This window comes from Cydia strobilella, chromosome 16 (genome assembly GCF_947568885.1).
Source record: "Cydia strobilella chromosome 16, ilCydStro3.1, whole genome shotgun sequence".
Classification (NCBI taxonomy): Eukaryota; Metazoa; Arthropoda; class Insecta; order Lepidoptera; family Tortricidae; genus Cydia; species Cydia strobilella.
Genome location: NC_086056.1, coordinates 751,785 through 767,791, shown reverse-complemented (window position 1 = coordinate 767,791; position 16,007 = coordinate 751,785). Strand labels below are relative to the sequence as shown.

At 37.7% G+C, this 16,007-nt stretch overlaps 1 protein-coding gene across 1 annotated transcript in view; it reads right to left on the bottom strand.

Moving 5' to 3' along the window:
- The window catches only part of LOC134748371 (hemicentin-2-like), a 200,599-nt gene that overhangs the window by 58,006 nt on the left and 126,586 nt on the right, over window positions 1-16,007 (bottom strand). The window lies entirely within an intron of this gene.

Sequence of the window (16,007 nt, the reverse complement as noted above, 5' to 3'; positions counted from 1 at the left end):
GCAGCTTGGGCCCTGCCCCGCTGCTGGCGGCACCCTAGGTTAGGTTTTTTATAATTTGTTTATATGTATTTTGTATTGTTTTGTAAGTGTTTTTATATTTTACTTTTATATGCATATTATAAAAAACCTAACGTAAGAAAAATAATAAATAAAGAGAATAATAATAATAATATTGTTTATTTCAAGTTTTAAACTCATACAGTAAAATAAAATAAGGTAACATAAAACTTACTTAATACAATACAATACAATGATGCGGAAGCTATAAATAGATCCTTTGTTAAATTATACCTTAAATAAGTACATAATTATTATTTACCAATTTGGTTCAGGTGCACGGCCGTCCAGTGTTTTAGGATGTTATTGCTCGGGTTTACAGTAAACAGCGCCAGAATATCATTTTGCTGCGAGTTTTGCCATACGTTTGCCCAGACCGAAGCTATGCGGGACCTCATGATTGCATAAAAATCAGGTACTCCCGCATTAGCAAACATGGTCTTAGCACTGCAGTAACGAGGTTGTTTCATGAGTATTCTGAACGCATCGTTATACTGAACCCGAAGCGCGTTATATGAGCGTTTGGTGTAGTTACACCAAAGTGAGCATGTATAAAAGCACTGACAGAATGCCCTAAACAAAGTAATTTTTACGTCAGTGGTGCACTTGGAGAATCTTCGCGACAGCATGTTACAGCGGACCGCGAGCGCGCGGCGCTCTCGCTCCATGTCCATGTCGTCGCGAAGGTTCTCCGTTAGAAAATGGCCTAAGTACTTGAAAGATGCCACGACCCGAACCGGTGAACCATTCAAATAAACTGGCGGAACTACCTCCGGACCCTTGCCGTATCTGAAAACGAGCAGTTCTGTTTTTAAAATATTATATTTTAGATAATGCTGTTTTGAGAATGTTTCGCAGATAGTAAGCAATTTTTGGATACCCTGGCTTGAGGGGCTGAGAAGCACCATATCATCGGCATAGCTCAGGTTGTTAACGCATATGTTAGCAACATGGCAACCCGTCCTGGTACCTCTCAGCTCCTCAATCAGACCATTAACGTAGAGGCAAAATAGGTCCGGAGAAGTTATGCCCCCTTGACGTACACCACACTCTAGCCTATAATCGTTAGAGAGGGTATCGCCCCATTTCACGTTGTTTGTTTGGTTTTCGTACCAATACCTAAGAACATTGACCGTGTCTACCGGCACGTTTGATCCCAAGAGCTTAGTCCACAGTAGTTCGTAATTTACTAGGTCGAAGGCACGGCTCAGGTCTAGAAAACATGCATACACAGATGTATGTTTACTGATGTAGTAGTTAACTACCGTTTTGAGACTAAGTATCGCGGACTCGGTCGATAGGCCGGCACGAAAACCAAACTGCGCGTCATTCAACCTTATGTTTTTCGTCAGTTCGGGCTGCAACAACCTCTCAAGCACTTTACCAATTATTGTGCCCAGGGATATTGGCCTATAATTTTTCAGGTCAGACAGATCACCGCTTTTATTTTTGACTATAGGGACCACTATAGTTTTCATTAATGCTTCAGGTAGGTAGCTAAACTGGATACACAGATTAAATAAGATAGCCAGTACTCTCGGCATCTCATCGCTAGCATATAGTAAATGCTCCACGCTCAACCCGTCGTGTCCCGGAGACTTGCCTCTCTTCATACGTTTAACAACATCCGCGACATCCTTTGGAGTAAACTGACTCATCTCGGTTGGAGCAGGGGAGGTCCCCCGGACAGGGCGGGGGGGAGCGGGCGCATTGTCGACGTCGGATGGCGGGTCTACTTTAAAGTGACGCGCAAACTGGTTGGCTATTTCTTTAGGGTCATTGATGTTATTTATACTTAAAGGCAGTTTTGACTTATAATCTAAAGCTTTAGTATTTTTTAGTAATAGATGTCATATTATTATTCAGAGCCCACTGTGTCCCACTGCTGGGCAAAGGCCTCCCCCCTCTTTTTCCACTCGTCTCTGTTTAATGCTATATCCGGCCAGCCTGTCAAGAAGGAGTCCAAGTTATCCCGCCATCGCCGACGAGGTCTGCCGGATCCCCGGTTAGACTCGTGGGGCTCCCACTCCGTGGTTAACTTGGCCCACAAGTCATCCGGCATTCGGCAGACATGACCAGCCCAGTCCCATTTCAACTTGGCCGCTTTCCGAGCTACGTCTATTATTTGAGTCTTAGAGCGCAGCGTGGTGTTTCGGACTCGATTTCTTAATTTTACACCTAATATTCTGCGCTCCACAGCTCTCTGGCAAACCCCGAGTTTGGACTTCTGAGCTTCCGTCAAGGACCAGGTCTGAGCACCGTAGGTGAGAACTGGAAGTACGCACGTGTCCATAAGCCTACGCTTGAGTGACAGAGGTAGGTCTCCCTTCATCAGGTGTTTCATTGACCAATAGCTCTTCCAGGCGTTTTGTCATATACCAAAGAAAAAGTGACGAAGCCCTCCAGTGGTGAAGGCCGGAGAAGACTTATTTTAACGGGGTACTAAAATAAATATATGGTATTATTGCGTATTTAAATCGGCGATTAAACGTGTGCATAGTTTCGCAAACACAAAACAACATTTGTTGCAGCAATATATACCTTTAGTTTATTTACTAGCTCAACGAAGGAGAGGAGTGTTAGGGTCGGCAACGGGCGTGTAATATCTGCGGTGTTGCAGGCGTCCATAGGCTACGGCAACTGCTTACCATCAGGCGGGCCATATGCTTGATTGCCACCGACGTAGTATAAAACAATTTTTTTTACTAATATCACTATTTACTTAGGGTTTCAATTATAATTAGGATTCTAGATATAACTATGATTAGTTTGCAAATATAGATGTGTTCGTTTATATAAGCTTTAAAAAAAACCTTATATTATATACGTCTATATAAAAATCTATTTGTAATGTGTTATTTTTGAACCCCCGACGCGGAGAGGGGTGTTATACTATACCTTTGACGCCAAAGTCTGTCTGTGGCATCGCATCTTTCAAACGGATGGACCGATTGCGATGCGGTTAACCTTACGTTAAAGCGAGTTTCAGTAGTTTGAAGAGTCAGCTCTTTTCCAAAATGTCAGGCATTTTTGGCACAAAATGGTTCTATATATTTTTTGTATTTAATAGTTATTTAATCGACTTCAAGATTTCAAAAGGCTAGGGTCTCCATTCGTCGAGATCTTTGTTTTTTTTTTGAAAGGGTAAAGTTTGCAGGTGGTCCCAATGGTATTAAGCCATGATTTTTAGAAGATGATGAGCTGTATTTTAGCCATAACGATCCCCGGATAAAAAAAAACATATTTATAAATATATTATAAGTTTCCCTTGCGCTACGACATGGGATTCTTCAAGAAGCCGGTATTTAGGGTTCTTAGGGTCGACAACGCTTAGGTGGCTCCTCTGATGTTGCTTATGTCCATGGGCGACGATGACCGCTTCTCATCAGGTGGCTCGTCTGCTCGTTTGTTGACTATCACATTAAAAAAAACATAAAGCTCTATTTACTTTTCATTCAAATGTTTTCAAACTACATAATATAAATTCATTTTGACATAATATTAACAGTATTATTCACAAAATGACATTTCTGATTTAAAATTGCGGATTGGGAAACAAAATGCGAACATTTTAAATTCACAAGTCATAAAGTAAATAAATATACAAACGGAAGGCCGCGGTCAGAGAATTCCACCCGTAGATGGGTCAAAATTCTTTTCGTTGTCTTGTTCCTGACCACTGTCACCCTTGTATTTCTGTATTTAATCAAATAAGTAACAAAAGACGAGTGCTATTGCATGTATTTTTAGATGCAGATTAGATTTTACATGAGAAAAAATATTTAGATCACTACGGTTTCACTCACTAGTATTTTTAGTCGCTTTGGGTTTTAGCGACATGTTTCGGAATCGTCGGGAGTCTTTCCTCAGGCATGAGCCCAAAACATGTCGCTAAAAGCGACTAAAAATACTAGTAAAGAAACCGTAGTGATCTAAATATTTTGAAATATGTCTCACGATAGTTCAATTTCGATGAGAAAAATTTAAAACTAGATTTTGTCTCATACAAAAAGCTCGAAGACAACGAAAATAATTTTGATCCAGATGCTGCATCAAACGCCACTTGCTATCATAACAGCTCGACTACGGCCTAGCCTAGTCGGTAGTGACCCTGCCTACGAGCCAAGTCCCGGGTTCGAATCCTGTATCCCTAGTGTAAATTTCATTCAATAGCGTGACGTGACGTGGCGTTTCCAGATCATAGATTATGATCATTTTCGATGGCATTTTAGAATTGATCACTTCATGATATGGTTAGGTTATTTATTTATCGTATGGCATTATTGGCATTACAGTTACTGGATTTAAATTAAACAGTAATCTAGACATAAAACTATGAAAACGGATTATATCGCGTATATTGAATTTATAATACATCCCGACGTTTCGAACTCTTTACAGCGTTCGTGGTCAACGGGTGACAGTCACCCGTTGACCACGACGAGTCAGTTTATTTCATGAGTAACTATCGCGGTAACCGAAGACAATAGTAATCTAGACATTGAGGTTTGCACTTCAGATACTCGATGGCCCTCTTACTGCGGTTCGCGAGGTCTTCAATCCGTCCCTTAAATTTGGTGAGAGGGCATTTCAGAACAATGTGTTCGATGTTTAGGTTAGGCTTGACTTTTCCACGATATGTCCAACCGACACATGAAACGATTGCCACATCATGAAATCATCAATTCTAAACTGATCACGACATACACAATCCAGTAGTAGGTGTAGGTGATCTGCACTCGCAACGCATTTCAAAGCGACGTCGGGAGCCAGAATGCCACTGAAGAGATGCTCGGAATTAATCTCGACTTAACGCGTCATCCCGAGCCTTGGAGTACCAGAAAAATATATTCAAACGTGAATTTTTAAAGGAATTTTAACATCTCACTCCCGTGACTATATTAAAATTATTTTTAAACAGGTGGTAACCCGTTTACTTAGTCGAGTAAACGCTCGACATGTTTTTATCCAGTTTTCGAGGATCTTCTCAGAGCAACGACTGCACCACATTTACCGGTTGAGGGCGCAACGTGTGCTGCGTGAGTGACCTGTTTAAAAATAATTTATTATATGGAATTTGAAATAACTACAACTTGTGTTCAAGAAATAAAATCAGTTAGATAGCATGAACTTATGATGATGACTGTGGTTTTCGCACGCACATCGCAGTCGCAAATATCTTTCACGTTAATAATTGCGTCAGTACTAAACAGTGATGTATAGTTTTAAATATGACGGTGCTTACAACCAAAAGCTAAGTCAATTAGAATTAAAAATGTGAAACGATCAATTGTAATTACCTTGTAAAGTAAATCCTCATCAATAGGCATACAATAATTAAAACCATCACACGAATTTCCATTTCTAAATAGATTACCAGAAATCGATGCGAAAATAATTAAATAAACAAGACACCCTGAGAATCTACTCAATTGTCGCAGTAGCTACGCAAAAACATAACGTAGTATCTCCATAACAATATGACAGATATACAGCCTTTTAGTTTAAAAGGGCAAGTAGTGATAAGCCTAGCACTCGGGAGTGGATATGAATAATTAATTCGTCTCAATCTACAGGATAATAGTTATGTTGGATTGGGAGAAACTCTTGAAGTTTCGCTGTTTCCGTGCCGTGCGGATGTGTTAAATATATTAATAACGGACGGGTAGTTTCTCGCCCCCCCTGCCGCCACCGGCGCCCGCGCCGAGTCATCGGGCGCGGAGGGCTGCGGCCCGCAGTCTGCGCCGGTCCGTCACCGTCAACGCAAACTCCTGATGACGCTCCTCGGTACGGAGTGAAACATGTCGAGCGTTTTCGACTTAAAACACGTGAGTGACCCGTTATTAATATATTTAATATGTTTGTGTCTCACGGAAGTTTTGTTATTAAAATATTTGGATGTGGTGTATAAGTTGACTAAAGAGGAAAGGGGACGGCTGTTTACTTCATACAAACGTAGTCTCCATATTCCTCCCTGGATAATAATATTAAAAAAAAATATAACATAATTTAATGTATTATTTATTTATTTATTTAATCTTTATTGCACAACAGAAAATACGAATGTACAAAAGGCGGACATAATGCTACAAGGCATTACCAGTCAACCTTATAATGACCATATGTACTTATATTGACCATAGTACCTTCGTTTCTTTTATTTTTATTTTTAATAACTATAAGCTTTAGCTTTTAAAAATTAGTATGTAATTTGTTTTCATCTTGTAACTCTTATAATAATCAAAAAATCTAATAAATTAAACAAATGCGCATAGATGGTAGTACAGTATAAAAGTACTTTCATAATGTCAATATCCAAAGAGGAAAATGGGGACTACGTACGTAAGCAGCCTTTCCTCTACGGATTTACTAGCGAAACATTGACTGATAGAAGAATTTGGTTCTTCGAGGTTTATATGATACAGTAAAACATTAGTTTTATCTCTCTCCCACTACACTAAACAAAAGTCTTAACTTAACAACTTAAAAAATTAAAAAAAAAAAATTATTTCAAGCTATTTGGCTCATATACAGCATCACAACATTACAATTAAAAAAAAATACAATTAACAAACTTAACTTAACTTAACTTTTTTTGACTCAGGGGGTAACTTAAATTAACTTAACTTAACTTAACTCTAGTTGCAGTGCGTTTATTAGAACGCCAAAACTAGATAACCCCATATTGCACTTTTATCCAGCCTGCAACCTTGCCCTCCACTAATCGACCTATTTCGATGTGAAAGTTAACACATGGCGAAGCGGAGTTTAAAATTGGCTTAACGCATAGAGGTTGGACGGGACATCAAGAGGCCAATTCAAGTTTACATTTTGACATCAAAATGATATTTAAATGATTTATTTTGTTTTCATTCGCCCGTGCATCTCGCTCTAGCCAATACATGTCCGTACAAGTATGAGCGAACAGGTAGACCAAACTATTGTTGGAACAAATTGGTGGCTGTTTTCGGATGTAAGAACGTGCTTGGTGTGGACAACAATTTACTTCGTTCGCTGGACGACATTCGGAAGGTATACATAGAACATACTATAATTCTCTTTTTTGTAATCTATGGATTTATCTAGTTCAAGGGCCTGACACTCTTTGATAGAGAAAGATAGTCTTATTGCGATTTCTATAAGAGGAAAGAGAAAATAGTGCCATGCTTTGTCCTTATCACCGACCGGGTGGCATCATAGGTAGGAGGCGATGGCGAAATACCGAAATTTATAAGAGTGAAAGAGAAAAAATCCTATGCTGCCTAAATTTTATGTGAATATTCTTTCTCTTACCCCCGGTCGCTCGGTGGCGCGTCTATAACTACTTGTATATACTATGTCTATGATCTAGTTGCTATTTTAGATTTATAATTAGTCGTAGTCTGGCAGTTTTAAGTTTTAATTGTATTTTCAAAGATAGATATAACTCCGTAATAGATGGATACAGTCTAAGGAAAAAACGTGCCTCGAAAATCAAGAAAATTTGATTCTCTTTCAGAGGGCGCTACTAGCTTTGGTCTACTGTCGTATAGATGGCGTTGACGGTTTCGTTTGTTATTTAACAATTTTAACGCATATCAGTGAAAGAACATGGGTCAAAATCATGAAAATAATTAATGCAAATAAAAAAATCATTTATCCATATTTAAATACATTTTATCGTATTTTTATAAATGAAATGAAATGAAATGAAAAATGCTTTATTGCCACAAAAAAGTAGGTACAGAATATAAACTAACCTAATTTAAATAAACTATTCTAATAATATTAAATATACCTTATAAATCTTTAATGTATGTATTTTTCTAAATAATGTGACAAACGGTTTTGGCGTCAGCATGATGCTGAAAATGCCCGCCAATATGGGTGACACTTCAGCGCTGTTTTTCAGCCAGAACCAGATTCCCTAAGTGTGTCGACAGATGGCAGTGAATTTACTGGGGTTACAAAATTTACTATGACAGTACCGCTCTAGTATAAGTTACTCTATGGTATTTTGTACCTTTTAAAATGTTCGTCTGTAAATACCTATTTCTGGAAATAAACGAACGCTCATTTGTGGATAATCCTTGAAGTATATAAATAATGTATAAATTCAAATTCCCCTGGGTAAGCCGTCTATTAAAAGCTTTTAAATATTCAATTTGGACATAAAACATTTAGGTTGATTAATGGATTATTTCTTGTACCTATCTAAATTATACAAATACTTACAAATCATCACTTTCACCATTGATCCAAAATCAACCTTATGTTTTGGAATTAAGATTGAACTTTCAAAAAAAACAAAATGATACGACGTTTTATAAGTGCCGCGTGTTGGAAATGAAATAACAATCTACCAAAATAATTCATCGTATTGACGTGTTTTCAAATGTACCTTGAAATGTTTATATTAATAGGTTGTTTTTAACGCTCATGACTAAAAGCGTTACTGGTATGGATGGTATAGAAAGGATGCCAATCTCTTATGGCAGAATTGTTGCAAAAGTGACCGCTTTCAGCTTTAAATAATAGTTACTAATCTCTCCGGTGGCGCTAGTTAGGCTCTGGGACATGAGTATAACATGAACCATATAAGGCAACAAATAACCCGACCAAATTACGTAGGTTGTTTCTGGTAGTATTTCGGTGTATGGTGGCGCCGCCTAATTACTGTTTTTTGATGGACACTTTTCATAAATAGAGATTCGGCTCCTTAATATAGTCTCCATGGTTACTGGCCTGAATTAGCTATGAATTGTTTGTCTTTATCTGTCATTTTGACATGTATTTGTAAGAAAGGGATAAAACATAATTTAACTAAATCAGGTCCGTAAAGTCTTATGAATAAGGGGGTAAATGTATCGCTTTTACCCGACGTGTAAATCATGTCACAAGTAAGTAAGTTTTTGTCAATATTTCAATTTTTCACTGACTGAACGCATCAACAATCATATTACTTACTTACTTCCGTTGGCGCTACAACCCTTTGTAGGTCTTGGCCTCCACAATCTTCCTCCAGTTGTCGCGGTGCCGGGCGACCTTCTTCCAGTTGGTAAACTTTCCCATCTTCCTTAGATCTTCCTCTACACAATCCATTCAACGCTTCGTAGGCCTGCCAACCTGCCATGCGGTCTTTTTTGTTGCGGCGTCCACCTTGTCATTACTTTTGCTGCCCTCTTATCCGCCATCCTTCTAAGGTGACCCGTCCATCTCAGCCGCTGCGACTTACAGAACCTGACGATGTTCTCGTGCTCTATGAGTAAATTGAACTCGTGGTTCATGCGTTGACGGTTATCATGTTCTTTTACAGGACCATAGATCTTTCTGAGCACTTTTCTTTCGAACACTGCAAGTTTTAGTTCGTGTTTCTGAGTTAAGGTCCATGTTTCGCAGGCGTAAGTCACGACAGGATCAACATCATATACTAATACTAGATACCAGTCCAATTCGAACGTACACTGACATCAGAATGAATGATAACAGCGAGACACACGATATCTTAATGAAATCATTTATCCATTATCATTTATCATTATTTATTCATCATTTTTTTAGAGATCCCTTATAGGTATAAGTTCACCTTTGTACATTTTATTACATATTTTATTTCATTGTATTTTAACCTGTCTTTTTTTCCTCACTCATACTTTTCTCAAAAGTAAAAAATAAACGTCAACCGGAACATATTATTATTTCATCCTAAAAGGGGGGGTTGCGTCAGGGGCAAAAATAAAATGCGTAAAGCATACCCAAAGGTATCTACGTCATTTAATGATGGCTTTAATTTGTTTGTCTTCCCCATACATTAGAACATAACCGAATCATCGGACAAGTTGAGCACTAGGACGTTTTCTAAGAGCTGTTTCCCACTGACGTCCAGTTTTTTCCGGGTCCGTTTTTTGCGGGTGCGGTTTTCTGCAGGATCCAGTTTTCTGTAGTATGAGTGCAGTATCCCGCAAACAGCTCGTGTGAACGTTATAAATACTACTACTAATACTATATTAGCACGTCTACTAAAACGGGATCCCGCAGAAAACCGTATCCCGCAAAAAACTGGACGTCAAGGGAAAGAGCTCTAAATGGCGAAACCTAGTGCAGATTTCAAATTAGATAATATTTAACCTGAAAGTTGCAGTCATAAATCATGCAGCATATGTTAGAGCTAGTAGTTTTGCATCGTATGCAAAAAGGAACTACTATGCGAAAGGCGAACTTGACTCACAGGCCAATTCAAACGTGCAATTGATATAAAAATGGTATTGGAATCATATCAGTTAGCTGTCATTCATAGGAACTGTGAATCGAAAACGAAACCTTTACCACAGGGCGGACATGCTATACATCAAAAATCACTTGCGTTTCTATGTGTGAACAGCACGTCTGTACACGCGGCATGCGTTATAGTATGAGTAAGTTGCTTAAAAATAGTACTGAGCGGTCGGCAAACAGCCGTCAATCTGCTAGCGCGGGGCGAGGTAATTAGAGTCGGGGCGGGGCGGTGCGTGGCCGTTCTGTATGATAATACTATTACTTATTCTGTGCCTTTACTCAAATACTGTGTATGTTTCAAATCTAAAACAATACAAAGTAGCTAATACATCTAGTGTTTTTTCTCGAGGCGTAGGCAGTAATGATGAGTCAATACTGCAACTGCCTAACAAAAACCACCTACCACCACCACCTACTAATAGTGTTGTGTTCCTGCCGGTGAGTAAGGTTGCCAGAGCTCGAGGGAGAGGAGTGTTAGGGTCGGCAACGCGCATGTAACTCCTCTGGAGTTGCAGGCGTACATAGGCTACGTGAAACGAAACTCACCAGTTATTTTGCTATAATAATTTATTTCTCCAACATTAACTTATCAACACTATCAACAGTAATACCTTCTTATAACTACACTTCACAATCCCACCACAACCTCGTCAGTCCACCATTAACTTCTTTCTGTCTGTTCCAATCCAGCCGTTTTACATTATTCTTAAGTACCCTCCTTTTATTTTTTTATTTTTAACCACAAAGAAGGAAGCACGATACCAGTGTTACCACATTAAATTTATCAATTACCTACATAATCAAATAAATATTTAAAAATCATGACACTCGGCCATCCGGCACCGTGCTGCCTCCTGGCGCACGATATCGTTCTTAATTAAAAATCATGACACTGCTCTGAATTAACATTGTACCAGAGAAAAAAAATTACAAAAACATTTCTGTTCTTAAGGAACACTACCTATATACTATATATATAATAACTTACAATTAGTCATGAAAACACAATTTTAATTATATTTCTCGATATATTCAACAGTCATATTTTTATATATTTTATACATTTATAACACTATTTTTTTAATCAAATTTACGATTAAGAGCCTTGTATGGAGATTAATAATAATTATTGTTAGTTACTATCGCTACTATCGTTATCTAGGCTTTCATCACTGTCGTGTAATTCAAGAGTATCGATATGTATCCATGGTTTAATCGTGTCCATTGCTGTGATGGTCGTATAGAGTTTACCTTTTATGCTAAACCCTGGAACATCTGCTATCCTATATCGATCGTTTCCAAGTATTTCTGTTATTTTTTTAAGGGCCTTTATATTTGGATAACAATTATACTTTTTCCGTTGTTTTCAAAATTATTTTGCGAAATGTTTACTTAATCCCCTACGGTATAAGTAGCACGTATCTTATTTTTATCATCTCTCTCTCGTCTATGCGGTTTTGCAGCTGGCAGTACACACTAACCTTGGCTTGTGCTGTCGGTACTTGTGTGTTGAACTGAATTTTAGTTATATTTGATTTTTGTATATTTAATTTTTATAAGTGAGAACCTGTAATTGGCTCTGTAATTCTATTGTAGCTTTAAAAATGTTTATAGCTGTTGGTTTTCCATGTATGAAATAAAAAAATAAAAAATAAAAATAAATCATCTCAATTTCATTTTTGTGTGTTCTTTGTCAATATGACGATTCAACGGAGCCACGCCGTTCTGTCGCCAACATAGTGTTTAGTTTTTAAGTTTATGAAATCTATATGTATATTAGTCTGTAAGGTATATGTAATATGGGTCTTGTTGCCCGAATTAAATTTTTAAAATAAGTAAATAATAATATTGACGCTGAGCTATTAACGTTGTTTTGTATATCAAGTTTATTTGTCAAACTATCGCGCATTTTCAATCCAAACATTGCTTCAGATTGGGTTTTCGTGTGGATACATTAATCGTATTTTTATTAATGTCCCATTGAATTTTTCCTAGGCACTTGTCCCGTCACACTCATGGCCAAAAGAGTCCTGTGCAGCTAGCGAACTAACGGATCGTTTGGTTAAATATCTCTGCCTGGCCATTAGCTCTAACAAGCAACTGCAAGGTCTCGTTGTCATTATGAATGGGATTTTCTTTAGGAGCAATATTAATATATAATATTAGAAGGCCAGACTTGTATGGTCCTTAAGAGCGGTGAGACCCAGCAGTTCCGTCAAAGATAGCCCAACTATCAAAGGGGTATTCATCCATTCATCATCTACGACTGAAACCTTAACCGATGCCTTGATTTCATCAACTTTTAAACTAACTCGCGACTTTATAATTAGGCACTACTGCATTTGGGCCGAATCCGTTTATTACCGGTACATTATCAAAACTCTTTGCCAGTCCTAAATTTCCTGCGTCACTTTTTCTCATTATCGTTATTTCGCTACAAAAATCAACCTATGCTGCTCTGATCGTTACATAAAAATTTGGTTTGTAACATTGATTTTTAAATTTTCTTTTCACCTGTACTATCGGCTCGCTTTATGTTATCATTTACATTCAATGGATCAAGCTTACAATTATCAAGATCATGCCCCACCCTGTTGCAACGCCTGCACCTTATTTGCGGCTTTGTACACTTAAAGTAGGGATGACCTTGAGAATGACAATTAAAACATGTGATCGTGCTAGAAAATATACCAGATTTAGCATTACTCGTTGTATTATCCTTTCTGTATTATTATCGTCTCGAATTTTACTAGTGGATGGTTGATTAAATGGTTGTGTCCTTTGTGAACTTAAGTAATTAAGTAAGTCTTCGGGTTCAGAGCAGTTTAACGCTTGAGCACCATTTCGAATTGATTTATCTGTGACTCCATAAATAATGCATTCCACTGCCTTTTTACCTTGGATCTCACAACGAGTAAGCAGACTAAGCTTATCATAAAAGTATTCCCTCAGATTTTCATCATTACGAGAAGTCCGGCCTATCATCTCTTCTAAAAGCCTCCCATAGTTTTCTTCACTTGGGAAGCCTTTTTTTTTTCAATTTACATTGCCACTCTTCCCAACTGTAAACTACTGTGGGCAGGGCCTCAAACCATTTTCTTGCTAAGCCAGCGAGTTTCTGAAGTGAGAAGTGAATAACTTGCCTCTCATCCCATTTATATATTTGTGAACATTCATTGACTTTTCTTAGCCAGCAGTCAATGGTTTGGGTCCTGTTAGAAGGATTGAATTCCGGGACCACATTATTCATGTTACTATTACCTAGGCTAGGTAGTATGCTATCCTCTGTTTTCCAAGTCAGGAACATATCCAGCACCTTTTCCGTTGACAACCTACTATAATTCTTGCGTTGCTGGACTGGACTTCTCCTTCGCTTACTCTTACGCTGCTTCCTTTGTGCGTGGTCGTCTGATGAGCTCGGCAAAGAAGATCGACTCCGTCTCCGCTTGGCCTTCCTTCTTGACCGTCGCCGCTTAGGGGGCGTGCCTGGCGGTGAGCCGCCTTCATCTTCTGTAACCATTGTACTTAAAACCTGCATTTAGACAAAATTTCATTAGAATCAAACCTCCCAACTCCCAAAATATTCCGGATCCATATCCGAATCCATATCCAAATCCATATCCAAATCCAAATCCAAATCCAAATCTAAATCCATATTCGAATCCATATCCAAATCCGAATCTGTATCCAAATCCAAACCGTCACCGTCGTCATCATCATCATCATCATCATCGTTATCATCACCATCATCAACACCATCATCATCATCATCATCATCATCATAATCGTCGTCATCATCGTCACTACCATCATCATCATCATCATAATCATCATCGCCATCATCATCATCATCGTCGCCGTCATCACCATCATCATCATCGCCATCGTCATCATCATCATCATCATCGTCGTATTCGTCATCATTATCATCATCATCGTCATCATCACCATCATCATCATCATCATCATCACATTCGTCGTCATCATCGTCACTACCATCATCATCACCTCATCATCATCGTCATCGCCATCATCATCATAATCATCACTCCATCATCATCATCATCGTTATCATCATCATCATCATTATCATCATCATCGCTATCATCATCATCATCATTATCATCATCATTATCATTATCATCGGTATAATCATCATCATCGGTATCATCATCATCATCATCAATAACATCCTCATCATAATTATACGTCCATAGACAACTCCACGCCTGGATTCGGCCACGGCGACTGCTGTCAACTCCGTTAGTGTCGCTAGTGTGCTCGTACATTCACATAATATAGTTTGTGAAAGGGCTGTCTCATTTCAAACATAGACAATCATACTATCTTTGTCTTACACTAGTACTAGCACTAGCACCCAAAAGAAAATATTATATATATTTTTTCTTATTTACTGACAATTTGGTTTGACCCATCCATATATACATATTCTTTCCCTTATCCGTATTCGTATATATATACCCATACCATCCATCCACATCCATCATATACATACATCAGACATAATCAAACGATACTTTACAAATAATTAAAACAAATCTACATCACAAAAACAATTTAAAAATACCGTTAGTAGTTGCATTGTGACGACAAAAAAATAATTCAGTCTTGTTCAATACTTTGTAAAAAAAAATGTTTCTTACGTCCACGGCCAAATTAACAATTCGTTAAATCGATCTTTCACTTGGCACATTTTGAATCTTTGCAATAATACCGTTAGTAGTTGTATTGTGTCGGTAACGACAAAAATTCATTCGTAGTCTTGTTCAATACTTTGTACAAAAAAAAAGTGTTTCTTACGTCACGGCCAAATTAACAATTCGTTAAATCGATCTTTCACTTGGCATATTTTGAATCTTTGCAATAATACCGTTAGTAGTTGTATTGTGTCGGTAACGACAAAAATTCATTCGTAGTATTGTTCAATACTTTGTACAAAAAAATGTTTCTTACATCCACGGCCAAATTAACAATTCGTTAAATCGATCTTTCACTTGGCATATTTTGAATCTTTGCAATAATACCGTTAGTAGTTGTATTGTGTCGGTAACGACAAAAATTCTATCGTAGTCTTGTTCAATACTTTGTACAAAAAAAATGTTTCTTACGTCACGGCCAAATTAAGAATTCGTTAAATCGATCTTTCACTTGGCATATTTTGAATATTTGCAATAATATTTCACATGTAACTCATGTATTCATTTCATTGATCATAATCTTAAAATACCACAATTCCAACAAGTGAATATTACCTTGATATTTGTTCATAACGGTTCTTACACAATTATGCAATGAATGATCATTTCAAATTGGTAACTTCTGATAATTGTATTCATACGCGTGGGTGGCGTATTTGCTGTCTTTTCGATATCAATCAAAATTAAAATGCTTAATTGTGTAATAAAATAATTCATAATTAAATAAAAATCCATTGCACATACCTCTTTATTCCTTTTACGTGGGATGCACCACTTCTGAGATGAAACGAAACTCACCAGTTATTTTGCTATAATAATTTATTTCTCCAACATTAACTTATCAACACTATCAACAGTAATACCTTCTTATAACTACACTTCACAATCCCACCACAACCTCGTCAGTCCACCATTAACTTCTTTCTGTCTGTTCCAATCCAGCCGTTTTACATTATTCTTAAGTACCCTCCTTTTATT